Raw genomic sequence first — 18,208 nt, 5'->3', positions numbered from 1 at the left:
TTACTTTTGAGACAATGTCTTTGAAATGTAGCCTATAAGCTGGCCTTGAACTCAAGGTGAGCCTCCTGCCTCAGCTTCCTGCGTGCTGGTATGAAAGACATGTACCTAGCTTTAGTCACTTCATTTTTGTCAAAAGTAAGTGCAGTTCCCAAGGCTAAACTGTGCATGTGACTATCTGGGAAGTCTGATTTGAGACAGTATGAGTTTAAGGAATAATATAAGTATAGCCATTTTTAAATCAGTGCTAGAGATCAAACCACGGCCTAATGCCTCCCAGGAAAGGCCTTCATGAATCAAATCTCCAGCCGCTAGTCTCCAACTTAAGTTACTATAGGTATCAAGTTGAATTATCCTCCCCAAAGCATCAGTGAGCTATCTCTTGCCTCGTGTGGTCCAACGCTGTTGTAGCTGTCTCGTTTGCTTTGTTCTTGTGGGGGCGCAACTCAAGCTCCTGCTTTTCCTTCACTGGCTTGCCTCCATGTTATTCAACCTCAGGTTCTTTCCCAGACATCAGCTCTGATGACTGCTAAAAGCAGTTTCTCGGGTTACCTCATATTCCATGTACCAAGGTTGGGTCCCTGGGGAATAAGAACTGTGGATTCATCTATACGGCTGGCTCTGTGTTGATTTAGTTAGTGGAGGGGCTAACACACACCCTGCTCCATTGTCTGATTGCCCTGTGCCTTGTCAGAGGTCCTGCTGATCCTCTGGTGACTGGAATTTTCTGACGACTATAGGATTCGAGAGGAGGAATCTTTAAACCCTTTATTGAGATAAGCCAATTATTATTATTGTTTTTTGGATCTCATTTGAGACTCATCTCCCTATATTGATCCCCATATTCATATTCCAGATGAAATGGCTATTATAGGTGAGTTTGCCCTAATGAGCAGTTTATTATGGTAGTAAACAGTGTGCTCAGGGTTTCCAGGGTGAGGGGCTGAAGTTAGGAGACAAGTAAGAGGGTGCTCAGAGCCTACTGAGAAAAATTTGACTCATAGGCCAAAACCATTTTCAAAAACCATTTTGAAATGGTTTCACTTCCACCTCCTCACTGTAAACAACAAAATCACTGCAAGAGATGGGAGTTTGCACTATCCAAACACAAAGCCTAAGCTGCTCGTTTGAGGATGTCCATCAGCTATGTGCTTGGCTCTGGTCACTGAGAGTGGAGTTTTCTAAGGCCGTAAGGTTGTATCAAGAAGAATGCAGGACCCGAGAAGACAGAAGACAGATCACAGTTAGATGCTGATGCTCAATATAGTTACAGAAGCTTCCACGGGTAGAGCTGAACGGAAGGGGAAGCCAAGCAATCCTTCAACAACTTTTGGTCCTACTTAACTGAACCAGTCTTGTAGTTGCTTCTAAATGTTTTCCATGTCATCACTGCTTTCCAAGAGAATAAAGCATTGGATTTCCACTCCATTGTGGAAATGCTTTGCTGACCTGAGACTGCAGACACAGCTCTGAAGTCTGTATTACTAAGCAGCAGGGAGAGGACGTGCTAGGAAGATGTTCTGTTTCCTCCCTCAGGGACTGCTAACACGACAAACACGCTCGAAGCAAAAATGAATAACCAGTTTGTAGCTTCCCACAGAACACTCATGCTGAAAATATACATGTACACTTCTAGCTAATTAGGCCCCAAGTTCTTCTTAAAAGCCACATTGCGATTAATTAAAATGATTGCCACTCATTACTTTGAAAAGGAAACCAAGTAAATTCTTTATTATGTGTACACTTGAGCTGCATATTACAATTTCTGTGCTGGATTATTTATAAGATCTATTTTACGTCATTATTCAGCTGTCAATTTGAGTTGAAATTGTTGTAACATTATAAAACCTTTGGCTAATATTTACCAGTACTTGAACTAACAACTAAAAATTTAAATTCAAGATTTGTAATATTTTATTTCAGACCAATTTAGATAGAATGCTCACATCCATTTTGGGTTCAATGCTGTGAAGGAGGACAATCACCACTTACAGAATAAATAAAAACTTTAATCAACTGTGAGGCCACAGCTTCAATCTCCACTACCACAAATTTTTAAAATGTCATTGGGATATAACTCTCTTTATCCACATTTGCATATGCTTGTTTAAATACTCTCTGAATTATTATTCTTATAATAATGATAATCTTATTGCCAACAGCATTTGTTGTGCCCATTTTAATATAAAATAAAACAAAAAAATAAAAGTATAAATAATAATAAATACATACAAAACGAAAATTGACAAGCAAGTATTCAAAGATTTTAAATAACCATCAAATGGAAAAATAATTAATTATATATCTAGCGACAGAATTTCTGTGCATCTAATACAACAAAGGCTAAAGTAAGCTGTCAAGGCAAAGAGGCCTGTGTTACTTTAGGCAAAAAAGAAGTGCTCTCTGTCACAAACAATTCCACATTTGGCTAAGGCTGAGGATCTGGCTTGCTTCCATGTATGTGGACCTATCTGCATTGCCCACGTGGCATGCTGAGGTTGGCTACCCAGAGGCTATTTAAGCTGTGGGCTGGCTTTCCCCAGGGTCCGAGGATTGTTCAAGGTTCCTGAATAAACTGCATTGAAAAAAAAAAAAGATGTGGTATTAATCTGAGTTTCTTCAGATTAAAAGAACTGGGCGAATGAATAAATATTGCAAACATTATTAGATTGGTTTACACAATATGATCTGGGTAGGCTAGCATGACTGACTATCTCCATACTGAGGCTGGGAAACCTGGTAACTGCTCCATCCACAAAGCTTCAGGCCTTGGGAGTGTCAGTCTGACACTGGAGGTTGGGAGGGCTTGTGGAGAGAGTGTTGCCAATATTAGAAGTGAAAGAAGTTGGGCTCCTACGTTAGTGAAGAGCAGCAGCAGTCAGCAAGGAGGAAGGCCAGCAGGCAAAAGCAGCACTAATTTCCTCCCAGACCTCTCTCTCTCTGGCCAGCAGTTATCAGATACTGCATTTGCCAGGGGAAGGGCATTCACGTCTCAATTCGCCAGGACATGCCCTCTCCTGCCCAACTAGAGATGTATCTCCTAGTTGACTCCAGAGCCAGACAAGTTGACGTCTAACTACCATAGATATAAAGGGAAGTTTCCACACAAAGTAAAATTGCACTTTAATTTTAAATATGATGTCCAGCCAGTTGGGAAGGCAGACATCTACAATCCCACAACCCCAGCACCCGGGAAGTTAGACAGGAGGACTGGAAAGTCAATGTTACCCTAGCCACATAGCAAGTCTGATGTCAGCCCAGGCTACATGAACACCTGTTGGAAAATGAACGTATACATTTACATAAATGAAATCGTGTACAGACTGGGAGAGATTTCACTGGCTTAGTAGTTGATTTCATGTTACATGTATGGGTGTTTCGCCTGCGTGTATGCATGTGATGCCTGGTGCATGAGGAGCTCAGGAGAAGCCATCCAACCCCATGGAACTGGAGGTGAGAGCTGCCGGGCAGGATCTGGGAACCGAACCTTGTTCCCCTGCAAGAACAAGTGTTCTTAACCACTGAACCGTATCACTCCAAACTTGATTTATTGCATTTTTATATTAACTGGTTATAGGGAGAAGAGGGGAGGGGATGGAACTCCAGACCTTGTATGTTCTGGCAGGAGAGATACCACTGAGCTGTATCTCTGGCGGTTCCATGGTCTTAAATTAGGTTTATTATTTTTTTCATCTTTTTTTCTTTTTCTTCCCACCTCTTTCCTCCCTCTTGCGCTATATCTCTCTGTCTCTCTGTATCTTTCTGTCTCTGTCTCTCTCTCTCTCTTTAAAATCTCTAGCTGTGTGTCTCTCTATGTTTGTTCCCATTTGCTGCAGGAGGAAGCTTTGCTGATTATGACTGAATAAGGCATTGACCTGAGTGTAGCAGAGTACCCTTGGGAATCATTTTATTGATACTGGGTTTTCATTTTATTTTGTTTTAAGACCAGTAGTATTTGGTTTTATGCTAGGTCTCTGGGTTATCTAGGCTCTGGTTCTTGGTTACCCAAGCAGTGACAGATAAGGGTTCCATCTCACGGAGTGTAGCTGAAGTCAAGTCAGAGAGGAATTGGTTGCTCCCACAAGATTTGTGCCACCTTGCCTTAGCATATTTTTCAGGAGAGACAGATTGTACGTCAAAGGCTTTATGGTGGGATTAGCATTTCCTTTTCTCTTCTGGTAGCCTGCAGAGTACTTTTCCAGGTCATAGGCACTAAAACACGGAGTGAGCGAGTTCTCTGTAGGTGCCAGTGTTATGCCTGGTTTGTGAACCCCGAAAGACCAGGAAAAAATAGACTCCGCTGTAAATACATGAGGTGTTTAAATTGTATACGCATTCAAACACAGGACACAAACCTCCTGTGGAAACAGAAGAGGAATGTGGCCCCGAGGTCTAGGGGTACAGAGTTTTTAAGGGGAAAAAAAAAACAAAACAAAACATAAGCAGTGATGTACATGCTTTGGCATTACATGATTGGGTAAAGGAAATTGACTTTTGAAATGATTGGTCCACTTTAGGGGCCAAGACTACAAACAGTTCTGGCCTGGTCATATGGGCTGGTTTCCTAGCAACTGTATAATTACAGGGCAGGGAAAGAATGCAGTAAGACGAGTTCTTCCCCCTCAGGGCATTACTGGACAAGTCTGCACCCAGGTAACCTTAGATCACGCCTTAAACTTTAATAATAGCCGCTGATTTTTAATCTTTTGGTCTCTCACCAGCTCTACCTCTCCATGTTCAATGAGTTGTGTGGTGGTTGTCTTCAGCAATGTGGCCTTGCTGTCAGTTTGTGGAGAACAACCTATTGTCTTGGCAACAGCCTGGGTTGTTTGGGGATTTCCATGGGACCCTTGTGGCCAATAACCTGATTGGGTAAAACCCAGTCTTGGCCTACAGGGGTTCCATCTCCCTCATTTTATGGAGACTTCATTAGGATTATCTTTGCATATTAATAGGAAGTTTCCAAAGCACAAGGTTCCCATACTTCCTTAAAATGCTTTTTAAATCTAGCTGTCTCTTCTCTCATTCCCTGCATCAACCCAAACTCCCCTCTTCTTTCCCACCAGAAGTTCCTATTCTTATTCCTCCCCTTGCTACCAGCTCCAGTCCAGCCATAAACTCTAGTTTATTTCCCCCTCCCAGTGAGGTCTATATATCCCCCTACTCCTTTATCTATGCCTAACCTCTCTGAATTAACATTATAGGTTGGTTATCATTTATTTAATGGCTAGTGAATACATATATCTTTCTGGGTCTGGATTACCTTTCTTTTCTTAGTTCCATTCACTTGCCTGCAAATTTCCTGGTGTCATTATTTTAACACATAAGTAATACTCCGTTCTGTAAATATACCATATTTTCTTTGTCCATTTTTCTGTTGAGGGACATCTAGGTTGTTTCCAATTTCTGGCTATTATTTATAGAGCACCAATAAGCAAAAAGCCCATGGAGTCTGTTTTGTGTTGGCTAACTACTTCTGGGTGTGGGGCTTAACCTGAAGTGTGGTTTATATACCCAGTGACACTCCATCGGAGAAAACAGATTTTCCTTTTCCCAAGAGATATCAGTTGCAAATAGCTTCTTGGTTAGTGGTGGGACTTTATGTTCACTGACTTCACAGTACTGGAATTTTGTCTGCTGTGAACTTGTACAGGTCTTCTGCACACTGACATAGCCTCTGTGAATTCACACATATCAGTATTATTGTTCTTCCATAATTTTTGTCTATTATTCTGCATAGATCCCTGAGCCTGGGGTAAGGGTGGGGTTGATAAAGACATTCCTCATAAGGCTGAGTGCACCATCATCTTTCACTCTCTGCACATTGGCTAGACAATCTCTTTACATATACTTTTCAGATCTCTCATCGTCTGCTGTGCTGTTCTACTCATCTGTGTTGGGAGTCAGGCATGTGAGTACTCTGTCCTCTCTCCCTGGCCCTGGACCCCGCAGACTGACTTTTCCCAGAATGCCTCAGTTGTGCTTCCTGGTAGGATGGATACAGCAGGTGTCAGCATCCTCAAAGACAAGATCACGGAGAGAGGTGTCAGACTCTTAAGTCCTTTCCTTCACCTCGTGTTTATAAAGCATTTGTTCTTAAGAGTTAACACATACTTCATTGTGAAGTTGTGTCTATTTTTTTTAATATATGAAAGACAATGAGCACTTTACCTCAAATAAGGCCAGCAGACTCATGACCCATTACTGAATAAATGAGAAAACAGAAAACATTTTTGCTTCACTTGACTATTACCATACCCATTGTCACTATTTTATTTGAAATTGCCTCAAAAATGTTAAAGATAAATAAGCCCTTTCCACCCAAAATGAGAGGCAGAGCAATTCTCTTTAGTTGTCCCACATCTGGAAACAGAATAACCATTGTTGAATGAAGATGGGGAAACTGATTACAGAAAAAGGAAAGTACTTAGCAACTGCAGAATATGATCAAAAGCTTTCAGAAAGGAAATAATGCAGACAGATGGAGGGAAAATTTTGGAAATAACTTTTTTTTTTCATTTTGCTCAAATAAAACATGGATAATGATAATGAAAATGCATTCATTCTTCCTTAAATCTTTTATTACTTATTTAGATGGCATCTGCTACAATATTAATAGAGACATAAGCAAAGTTGAATAACTAAGCAGAAGTTACTCAATGTTAATTACTCATATCTCAGGGCCTGTAGCTGGAAACGACAGATAACAAAAAGCATGCTGCTTGTCTCTCCGGCTTTGGGTTACTTCACTCAATATAATCTTTTCCAGGACTGTCCACTTACCTGAAATGTTTATGGCTTCATTTTCTTTACAGTTGAATAGTGTCCCATTGTGTATATGTACACATTTTCATTGTCTGTAAAAAAGGATGTTGAACCCTTTGGGCATATGCCAAGGACTGGGAAATATTACAGATTAATTTCTACAGGGCAAACACCCATCCACGTGCAGGCGATTATGCAGACTACATGCTGTTTGCATTTACTCTCTAAAGTGTCATGTGACCACTTTTCTCAGCAATGCTTGGATCTGTACAAATGCTAAAGACTGTTCTATTCTAGAATTTTGAATATAAATTAATCAAGGTCTTTACACTAAATAGGTTACAAATTTGTCTTCAGATATAATAAAATAAGTGAGATATGACCCAAAGAAATCCAAGACACTAAAGAATGACTAGACCTATATGTCAGAGTTGATGAGTAAAGCTTATCTTGGGCAGAATGCATGGAATTTTATGTAAGAAGGGGGACATAGAAAGACCTAGAGAGGACAGGAGCTCCACAAGGAAACCAATAGAGAGGAAAAAAAAAAAAACAACTGAGCCCTGGGGTCCCTGAAGAGAATGATACCCCAACCAAGGACAATGCATAGAGAAGACCTAAAATCCCAGCTCAGATGTAGCCCATAGACTCAGTCTCCAAGTGGGATCCCTAGTAAGGGCAGCAGAGGCTGTCTCTGACATGAACTCAGTAGCTGGCTCTCTGATCAGCTCCCCCTGAGGGGGAAGGGGTACAGCCTTTTGCCAGGGCACAGAGGAAGACAATGAAACCAGTCATGATAAGATGTGATAGGCTAGGGTCACATAGAAGGGGAGGAGGACCTCTCCTATCAGTGGAATAGGGGAGGGTTATAGAGGGAGAAGAGGAAGGAAAGGTAGGATTGGGAGGAGACGAGGGAGGGAGCCACAGCTGTAATATAAGCTGAATAAATTGTAATAAATGATTATATATGTATATATATTCATGAGCTGGAGACATGGCTCAGAGATTAAGAACACCTGCTGCTGATCCAGAGGCCCTGAGTTCAATTCCCAGCAACCACAAGGTGGCTCACAACCATCTATATTGAGATCCTGTGCCCTCTTCTGGCATGCAGGTATACATTTAGACAGAATATTTTATATACATAATATATATATTTTTGTCCAGGAAGGAACCCTAAATTCAAGAACTTATTGGCTAATGCAACAGTTAAAGATTTGCTTCAAGTCTACCAAGTCATGTGTTGTTTCCTAAATGCAGAAGACACAGAAAGCAGCAATATTTCTAAAACCAAATCCAGTTCATTCTCATCCTAAATAAATTGACTGGATAATAACATCATCATGACCTTATAAAATAGAACTGTTGGCTATTCTGAAAGAGAAGCATGGAAAATCATGGACAAATGTATATGCTTTGGAAAATATATTACTGGATTCAGCAAATGAGATACATTTTATTAATTATTAAGGAGGCATGGAAAGGAACTTGGTTCAGCATACTTTTTCAACATATCCCTCTATGTAAAGTCTGATTTATTGTTCTGTTTATGCTTTGTAGCCCCTAAGCCATCGTTAAGGGGACAGCTAAAATTAAGGGAGTAAAGAATATTCTGCCAGTATTTGCCCCTGGCTGGAATGCAGCCATGAAGAAAATGAAAAATGAAGCACCATTAGGAATAAATTGTAGGTTTTTAGTATGCTTTTATTCTCAAAATGGGTTTCCTTTTTGAGATTCGCCTCATTCCATTTGCACTGGCTTGTGTTATAAGCTGACGGTGGCATTCTGTTTCCAACTGAGTCTCCCCAGATGTTCCCAACATTTACAGGGTAAATTTCTACTTCCCATACAAAGCTCTTTGTACATCAGCTCCATCTGTGCCATTAGCTTTTAAAGCCTTAAAAAGTTTTCAGAAACTTCTTAGAAAACTGCAAATGTGTCAACATCAAACGCAGCTCTCACACAGAAAAAAATAAGAAAGACCAAGTTTTATTTTTTATTTTTTTAGTCAAATATGATCAAACATGACATGGACTGTGGCTTCAGGTAACCAGAATGACATGTTCCACCATGGAAGTGGTTGCATGAACTTTTGCAGCCTCAAAACAAAAGACACTCATGCACAAACACATTCACAAAGAAACACTGGTGGGGACAGCAAATCAGGGAAAACTCCTATAGGTTTCAGATGCTGTCTAATGACATGCTTGAATTTTTGTTTAGTGGAACCTAGTACTCTTCTAAGAATACACTGCAAAGGCTTTACCTGATACTCAAAGGGAACATGAGGCCAGATTCCCAACCCGGTGTGGTTGTTGACAATTGCATTCCCAGCACTTAGTGCAAAAGGCTGAGGCAGGAGGATGACTTCAATTTCCAGGCCAGCCTGGCCTACACAGTGAGTTCCTGGCAAATCTGAGCCAGAAAGTGAGCCTCTACTAAAACAACGAAACTAAAACTAAAACAACAAAAAATCAGATACCGGCTAGCTTTCAGAAAGTTTTTCTGCAAAACTGGTGGCAATCCTCCTGCCTCAGTCTCTCAAGTGCTGGATTACAGGCATAAGCATCCTTGACTGTATAGAGATGATAGGAACATGTGTGAGATCAACATTTGGAACTTTTTTTTTTTTACTTAGGTCTCAATAAAACCTCAGCAGTCGTCTTCTGGTAAGCCTGAGAAGCTGCTAAAAAGATGATGCTCCAATTCCTGTCACTGCAGGAAGATGAAACAGGACATGTGCAAGAGCAAGAGGATCATAGACTCTCTAAGAGGCAAGCCAGCAAACACAATATGTCTTGCTCCAAGATCATGTCCTGGAGGGTCATGTCCTTCCTTTTGAGGCTTATTTTTTTTTTCTCAGCTTAATGCTTTCTGAGCTGCTGCAGTATCTGAAGGCACAGTGAATGACTTCAAGCCTAGCCCAAGTGTATTTGTTTATTGGAACTTGTTGACTCCAAGAAGCAGCTTAAGTGTCAGCAGCCTTGCGCATATTTTAACTGCTACTGTTGTCATATTGTGTCGCACTTCGAACTCCTGGAAACTTTCACACATGATTAATTTGGTGCACCCACTCATATCTGTTAGTGTTCCTCAATTTCAAAAAAAAGAAAAAAACTCACAGTGAGTTATAGGAAAAATTCTTTACAAATATATTGTGGCATCTTTCTCTGCACAGCCCAGAGAATTGAACAATCAAAGACAACCATTTCTATCTTTCTTTGTAGAACTTAATGCAATTAATCCCAATAAATTTGTTTTAATGTATTTTAATATGATAGCAGTGCCCCTCTATTTCCAGGTCTTGATATCTCATCATAAGGATTTACTTTAAGTATCCGTGGTCAGAGTTTCTTTTTCCATGAAAATGTAAAGTCTATGCTTCCAGAGCTCAAGTGGTCCTTCTGTTTCATCCCCTTATGTAGCTGCTGCACTGCCAGTTTACACTATAATATCCAGTTCTTACCTTGGATGCCAGTAATTTAAATTTTACTTCTTCCTACTCTATGAAGCATCCCCCCCCAAAAAATAAAAATTTGAACACAGATCAAAGATAATAAGGAGATCCTGGAAAGTACTCTCATGGTAAAAAAAAAAAAAAAGACTATTGTTCAGTTTCTGAAGCCTAGGCTCAAAATGTTGTATGCTCACCTTAAAGTTACTTAGAAATGGAAATAGCAATGGAATTTATCTATCAATTCCCACTAATCATTAAGGGATGTTTTGGGAAGACAAAAGACATTTATTTGCTAGCATTCAGTCTGTATAGACAGAGGAGAGCAGCAAGAAAAATTTCTCCAGCAAGAAAATATCTACACTGACACCTGAAAGTCAAGTTAATATACTATGTAAGCCCATAGAGCAAGATTCAGAGTCTGCCCATGAAGTTGCTTCTTAACTTATATAACCCCCAAAATCAAGAGCAGGTAGGTAGAAGCCTGACGGCAGTTGAGGATGTAAAAACATCATTGACTCTTAGTTTTTAGACCTAGGTCACTTTTCACTCTCATTTGAAATAAATAATTGGTGTCTTTAAGGAAAGAAAAAGAAAGAAAGAAAGAAAGAAAGAAAGAAAGAAAGAAAGAAAGAAAGAAAGAAACCTATGATACTGTTCTGCCCAGTTCACGAACCCCCAAAAAACAGAAATAACTAGACTATAAAAGCATGAGGTTCTTTTTATTGTAAATTACAAGCTGCATCTTCAGCCCACACACCCCCACTGCTGAAGCGGTGGGAGCCGAGCACGCTGTGCCTAGGTTAGCTGGGTGATTTAAAGATTCTGGTCCCTCCCAGCATGCCCAAGGTAGGGGCAATTCCTGCCTGGCAAGCATCTCTTGATCAAAATGCTACATTTTTAATCGATTGGCTATAGGAAGGTCCCCAGACCATAATGACCAGGTGTCCCTCCTTAGGGGGATGGACCAGTTTCCTAGCAACTGTTATCTCTAGTGGGTGGGGAAAGAATGCAGTAAGGTGGTCCTTCCTCTCAGGACATTACTAGACTTCTCCACCCACATAGTTCAGGCCTTAATTAATAATAGCTGCTAATTTTTAATCTTTTTGGTCTCTCAATACCAAAAGATATGGGAACTATTTTGGAGTCTATCATCAACAGGTTTAATAAGTGTACATTTGTTTTTCTCCATCCTTCGTAGATTCTTAGTTGAACCACCATAACAAAAGTTTAATAAAAACAAAGAAAACAGCTAACTAACACTGACACCCCACACTTATATCCCATATATACACAAGAGACATCCAGGGAATTTGTGGTTACCTAAGGTAGCTTTAAATTCTTGTTTGTATAACCCCTTCTAAAAGAAGGACATGCTTAGGTGAGTGACAAGACAAAGGAAAGGGATTCCCAGTTGTTAACAGGAAGCCCATCAGATATAACCACTCAGACACAGTTTCTCGCCAATTGAAAGTCTTTATTCCAGCTGTTGGGAACCACACCCAGTGTTTGGGGACCAAGTTGTGGCCCCAAGTGTCCAGAACATGAGGTTTTTAAAGGCAGAAACCACATCCTTGCATCTTGCTTGGCAGCTACGAGGGAATTCACAGAAGCAAACAGTTTGAAGAGAGCAGTTTTAACAGAAGCTAAGATAATGGGTCAGTTGAAGGGGTATCTCTACAAACAGGCAGTTTAACAGAAGCTAAGATAAATTAGCTAGGACATCCTGACGTTGGGTTTCCAGCCGAGAGTTAGGTAATTTTCCATTCTCCATTAAGCAGATTAGATTCTACTTAAACCTGACATGGGGGAAACTTTGCCCTCTCTTGCCCTGTCACACATGGTCTTGGGGCAGCGATTTGTGAGAAGGCAAATAAACAACAGATAGGACAAGCCAGGAAAGCTTGCTAATGTAAATTCCTCTGGTGTTGTATCTAGAATTTAAAGTTGTCTTCAGTATTTCACCTTTGTTCTCTAGAAGAAGAGAAAGTAGTCTTTGTCCTGTAAAGCTGTCTCTGTTTAGACAAACAAAAGAAGGGTGGGGCCTCTCTAGCTTACATTGCTTCTTATTTTCAACTGAGAAATTCCTAAGAGTTCAAGTGAAAAATCCTGGCCACTCACAGATCTGCAACATCCAAGCTGAGAGGCAAAGGAAACACTGAGATTTTTCCAGTAACTGTTGCATATGGGATTAAGGTGTAACAGATACTGAGGTCCCATTTAGTGGGAACAAGTACAATGCAAGGTATCTAACTGTCATATTATATATCTCAGGGTCCAAAGCTGGTAGGCTAAGGAAATTTTAGAATTGCCTCAGAAGTGCCAGTGTTAGCCTAGAAATCCATCACAGTTTGAATGAATGCTGTATTTTATCCCTTGAGATGCGATATAATTTAATCCACAAATTCAACGTTGGTGTTATTTGCTCTGAATTTAGAATGTATGGGAATAGGCCCATGGAAAGAGAGGAGGAGTAAACTGTCTCCACATCTTCCATACTGACCTACTTAGGAAAATGTGCATTTGCTTCCTAGACTTCAGTCACTGATGGACAAGAAGGCCAGGTGTAGGCAGAGTTGTGGGATGGTAATCTTCAATGGGAGGACACAGGAAGTATTTTCTACTGTACTAACCACTGAAGTTGGCACCTGGACATTTTTTTATTGCTGATATTAGAAGACCCTTAGACAAAGTTAGATTTGCTATACTGGCAAGGCTGATTGAGCTTGCTTATGATGAAGAGACAAGGTGAGTGGGCAGGAAACTTAAATGACATCTGTTGCTTCTCTGACAACTTTGTCAGGCTGTGTCTAAAGATAACAGAGTGACTTAAGATTTCTTTACACTGAAAGGAAAACTCCCCAGATCAATCAGCTAAGCACTGGCCTAGTGAGAGAAATCTATAATGGGTAGTAGAAGAGGGTGAATATTGGTTTTCCACTGTTGAGTATTCTGCTGTGATTTGAACTAAAGGTGGTTAGTCAGTCCAAAAAATAAGTAGCAGGGGAAAGTTTTCTGTGGTTCCTGAGTGAGCAAGAACTGCTGGTGTTATCCCATCGCTACCTTTTTTTTTTTTTCTTTTTTTTTCTTTTTTTTTTCTGGAGAGATGACTTGTGTTTTGGAAACACAATAAAAGCAAAAAATCTTTTGCCCAGAAATATTTCCTACAACCTAGACTCCCTACTAAAAAGATAAGAGAGGACTAAAGCACATCTTTAATTCGGTGTAAAGCCTAGAATGGAAAGCTGACGCCAGATAATCTTCTGAGTCTGTAAAGAGAGAAAGAAATGACACTTGAGGTAACCAGGCAGACACACATGGTTGGCATCTCCAGTTGTTCCCCAGGGCCACAGGATCCCGATCCCTGTACATCCCATTTTCTCTCTCCAACTCCCTGGAGGAAAGCATCCACATTCCTGGCTTTCCTGAGGACTGCCCCAACCAGCTCCACAGGTCCAGCAGGTAACAGACACATCATTTTCCTTTACCTACAATCATTAAAACCCCCGTCCGCCATAGACTGGGTGCAGCTTCCTCTGGCCTCCTCCTCTGAGGCTACTGAACTCGCCCAGGAGCTCCAGTTCCCAAATAAACATGCCCTTTTTGTACTTTTAATCTGGCTTGAGATAACCTATTAATTGGTAGTCTTCAAGGAAGAGTATTTCTCAGCACTGTCTTGTGTCACGTAGCTTATACTAACTTTACCTATACTAACTTTTGCTACCTTAGCTATTTGACTTGATCCAGAAGAATATCAAGCCTCTCCTATCTTTTTGAGAAGGTTTCACAATTTAGGGCCACAAGTACACTGTTAGGTTCTATGGCTACAGCAGAGCTGGGAGCTTAGAGGGCTAGCTCTTTCCATGCTTAGCTTTCAAGGAGATCATCCCAGGTCCCCATAAAGGACACACGTCAGTCAGGTACTTCGGATTCCTAAAAAGAGCCATATAGATTTCAAAAAAGAGAAAATATTCACAACGTTTCTAAGGTAAATTCAGTCCATATAGGTTGATTTTTTTTTTTTTGAACAGTGGAATTAAGCTCATCAAATTTGAAATTTTCTTTAAACTTAAGACAGATTATCTCCAAGTTTCCCACGTCAGAGTCTAACTCCTGGGTTTAAGAACATCTCCCGTCTCAGCCTCAGTAGAAGCTGGAACTGCCAATAGCTAGAACTAAGGCCTCTGGCTTAGTTTATTTATTTTTATTTATTATTTACTTATTTTAGTGTAGTTGGGTATTTACAGCTTGTTGCAGAGAGAGCATGGTCTCCTCACCCTTCGTCCTTTTCTCCATTACTAATGTCTTCTGCTGGTGTGTCATATTTCAAACAGCCATTATCCATTATTGGAAACCAAAGTCTTTGGTTTACGGCATGGTCTTTCTTTGTATCACACAGGTGTCTGACAGGTTACATCTGACAGGCACAATATCACTGTAGAACCATAAAAAATAGTTTCATTACTGAAATATCTCTGAAAATACTTATTTATCCTTTCCTCCACTCCATGTTCATCAAGTTTTCACTGTCTATAGTTTTGCCTTTTGAAAACTTACATAGCTGGGATACTTTTAAAATCCAAGCCTTTCTTCACTGCCTTCTTTGCTTGAGCAAAATACCCTGTCTTATTTTGACTTGAGAATCATATCTTTTTTTAATAATGAGTAATAGTCTGTGGCACGAATACAACATAGACTTATATAATCAGCTTTCAAAGGGAATCTTGGTTCCTTCCAGATTTCAACTATTTTTTTTTTAGTTTTTTTAAATTCTTTATTAGTTACACTTTATTTACTTTGTATCTCCCCCTGTGGTTCCCTCCCTCCTCCCATTCCAATCCCTCCCTTCTTCCCCCCTCTGCATGCATGCCCCTTCCTAAGTCCACAGATAGGGGAGGTCTTCTTTTCCTTCCTTCTGATCCTAGTTAATTAGGTCTCATCAGGAGTGGCTGCATTGTCTTCTTCTGTGGCCTGGTAATGCTGCTTCCCCCTCAGGGGGAGGTAATTAAAGAGCAGGCCAATCAGTTCATGTCAGAGACAGTCCCTGTTCCTATTACAATGGAACCCACTTGGATATTGAACTGCCATGGGCTACATCTGTGCAGGGATCTTAGGTCCATGCATAGTCCTTGGTTGGAGTATCAGTCTCAGGAAAGACCCCTGTGCTCAGATATTTTGGTTCTGTTGCTCTCCTTGTGGAGTTCCTGTCCTCTCCAGATCTTACTGTTTCCCACTTCTTTCATAAGATTCCCTGCACTCTGCCCAAAGGTTGCCCATAAGTCTCAGCATCTGCATTGATAGTCTGCAGGGCAGAGCCTTTCAGAGGTCCTCTGTGTCAGGCTCCTGATTTGTTCCCTCTTTTCTCCTTCTTCTGATGTCCAGCCTCTTTGCCTTTCTGGATAGGAATTGAGCATTTTAGCAATAGTCCTCCCTCTTGATTAGTTTCTTTAGGTGTACAGATTTTAGTAAGTTTATCCTATATTATATGTCTATATGAGTGAGTATATACCATGTGCATCTTTCTGCCGCTGAGACAGCTCACTCAGGATGATCTTTTCCAAATCCCACCATTTACCTGCAAATTTCATGATTTTCTTGTTTTTTATTGCTGAGTAATATTCCTTTGTATAGATATGCCACAATTTCTGTATCCATTCCTCCACTGAGGGGTATCTGGGATGTTTCCAGCTTCTGGCTATTACAAATAAGGCTGCTACAAACATGGTTGAGCAAATATCCTTATTGTGTACTTGAGACTCTTTTGGGTATATGCCTAGGAGAGGTATAGCTGGATCTTGAGGAAGTTCCTAGTTGTCTGAAAAAGCGCCAGATTGCTTTCCAGAGTGGTTGTACAAGTTTACATTTCCACCAGCAATGGAGGAGGGTTCCCCTTTCCCCACAACCTCTCCAATATGTGTTGTCACTTGATCTTAGCCATTCTGATGGGTGTAAGGTGAAATGTTAGGATTGTTTTAATTTTCATTTCCCTGATGGCTAACGAGGTTGAGCATTTCTTTAAGTGTTTCTCTGCCATTCAAGATTCCTCTATTGAGAATTCTGTTTAGCTCTGTACTCCATTTTTTAATTGGATTACTTGATTTTTTGCTGTTTAACTTCTTTAGTTCTTTATATATACTGGATATTAGTCCTCTGTAAGATATAGGGTTGGTGAAGATCCTTTCCCAAATTGTAGGCTGTCATTTTGTTCTGATGACAGTGTCCTTTGCTTTATGTCCCGACCCGCAGGACTTCAACGGGTTCCTAAAGAGGGGGGTGGGGGGTGGAAAGAATGAAGTAGGACAAAGAGACACAAAGAATGAGGCTAAGTCTGTTTGTCTGATCAAAGCCTCATTTATCAGAAATTTTTGCACAACTATATAGGGAGAAGGCAAAAAAGGGGGAAGGCTTATTTACTGCTGCAGAAGATAGCAAGAATGCTTTATGGTTTGAAATACCGCACCTGCAAGATACCGTAAGAATGTTTCCTTGAGATATCTCAAGGATGTTCCAAGACTAACGAGTAGATGTTCTCACATAAATCTATCACCCATGATCTAGGGTCTTAGTGCAGCTGTTGGTAACTTTCCCACTAATTGGCATTGGCTCCACTAAATGGCTTTGGCTCATTAATTGGCTCTGGCTTCAGTAAATAGCTTTGGCTCCCGGCAGCTTTATAGAAGCTTTTCAGTTTCATGAGGCCCACTTATTGATTGTTGATCTTAGAGCCTGTGCTGCTGGTATTCTGTTCAGGACGTTGTCTCCTGTGCCAATGAGTTCAAGGCTCTTCCCCAATTTTTCTTCTAAGCGGTTTAGTGTGTCTGGTTTTATGTTGAGCTCTTTGATCCACTTGGACTTTAGTTTTGTGCAGGGTGATAAGTATGGATCTATTTGCATTTTTCTACATGTAAACATCAAGTTAGACCAGCATCATTTGTTGAAGATGCTGTCTTTTTTCCATTGAGTGGTTTTGGCATCTTTGTCAAAAATCAGGTGTCCATAAGTGTGTGGATTTATGTCAGGGTCTTCTATTCGATTCCATTGATCCACCAGTCTGTTTCTATGCCAGGACCATGCAGTTTTTAGTATTGTTGCTCTATAGTACAGCTTGAGATCAGGGCTGGAGATACCTCCTGAAGACCTTTTACTGTAGAGAACTGTTTTAAAAATTCTGGGTTTCTTGTTGTTTCATATGAAGGTGAGAATTTTTCTTTCAAGGTCTGTAAAGAATTGTGTTGATAATTTGATGGGAATTGCATTGAATCTGTAGATTGCTTTTGGTAAGATGGCCATTTTTACTATATTAATCTTGCCAAGCCATGAACATGGGAGATCTTTCTATCTTCTGATATCTTCTTCTAATTCTTTCTTCATAGACTGAAATTTTTTTTCATACAAGTCTTTGACTTGCTTGGTTAGGTTCACACCAAAGTACTTGGTTCTACAGATGAGAGAGAATAGACAATTTTTGTCCTTCTGAGACTAGGTCATCCCCCATAACACTTTCCAGTTCCATCCATCTTCCTTCTTAAAATTTATATATATTAGTCAATTGGCATGGAGCACGTCTCGCCCCTGGGGGCAATGGTCTCCTGAACCTACTCAGACCTCGGACACCACCACTGCTAGTTCTAGAACTGACGCAGGATGTTCCAACGAGGGGTTAAGGCTTCTCATAATATTTCCTATAAGCCCACACCTGTTTGTCTATATCCCCCATTTTTATTCATTATTAGCCAGATAGAGCCAAGTAATTGTGGTAATGATACTTGCTTTTTTGCCCAATGCTGGAATGCTAGTAAATTTAGGTATGCCCTGGTTACTCGCATGCCTCACTGGGTGCCTGTGCCCATTGATGCCCCTCACGCTATGACTCTCTTCAGACAGAAAAGGGATCTTGGAACTACAGCCACCATTGTTACTACCATCTCATTGACGGCTGTTGGAGCTACCACCAGGACATTAGCCATGAGTCAAACTGGGCAGACTGCTCAG

This window comes from Meriones unguiculatus, chromosome 21 (genome assembly GCF_030254825.1).
Source record: "Meriones unguiculatus strain TT.TT164.6M chromosome 21, Bangor_MerUng_6.1, whole genome shotgun sequence".
Lineage (NCBI taxonomy): Eukaryota > Metazoa > Chordata > Mammalia > Rodentia > Muridae > Meriones > Meriones unguiculatus.
The sequence above is the reverse complement of the archived record's forward strand: the minus strand, read 5'-3'. Positions refer to the sequence as shown.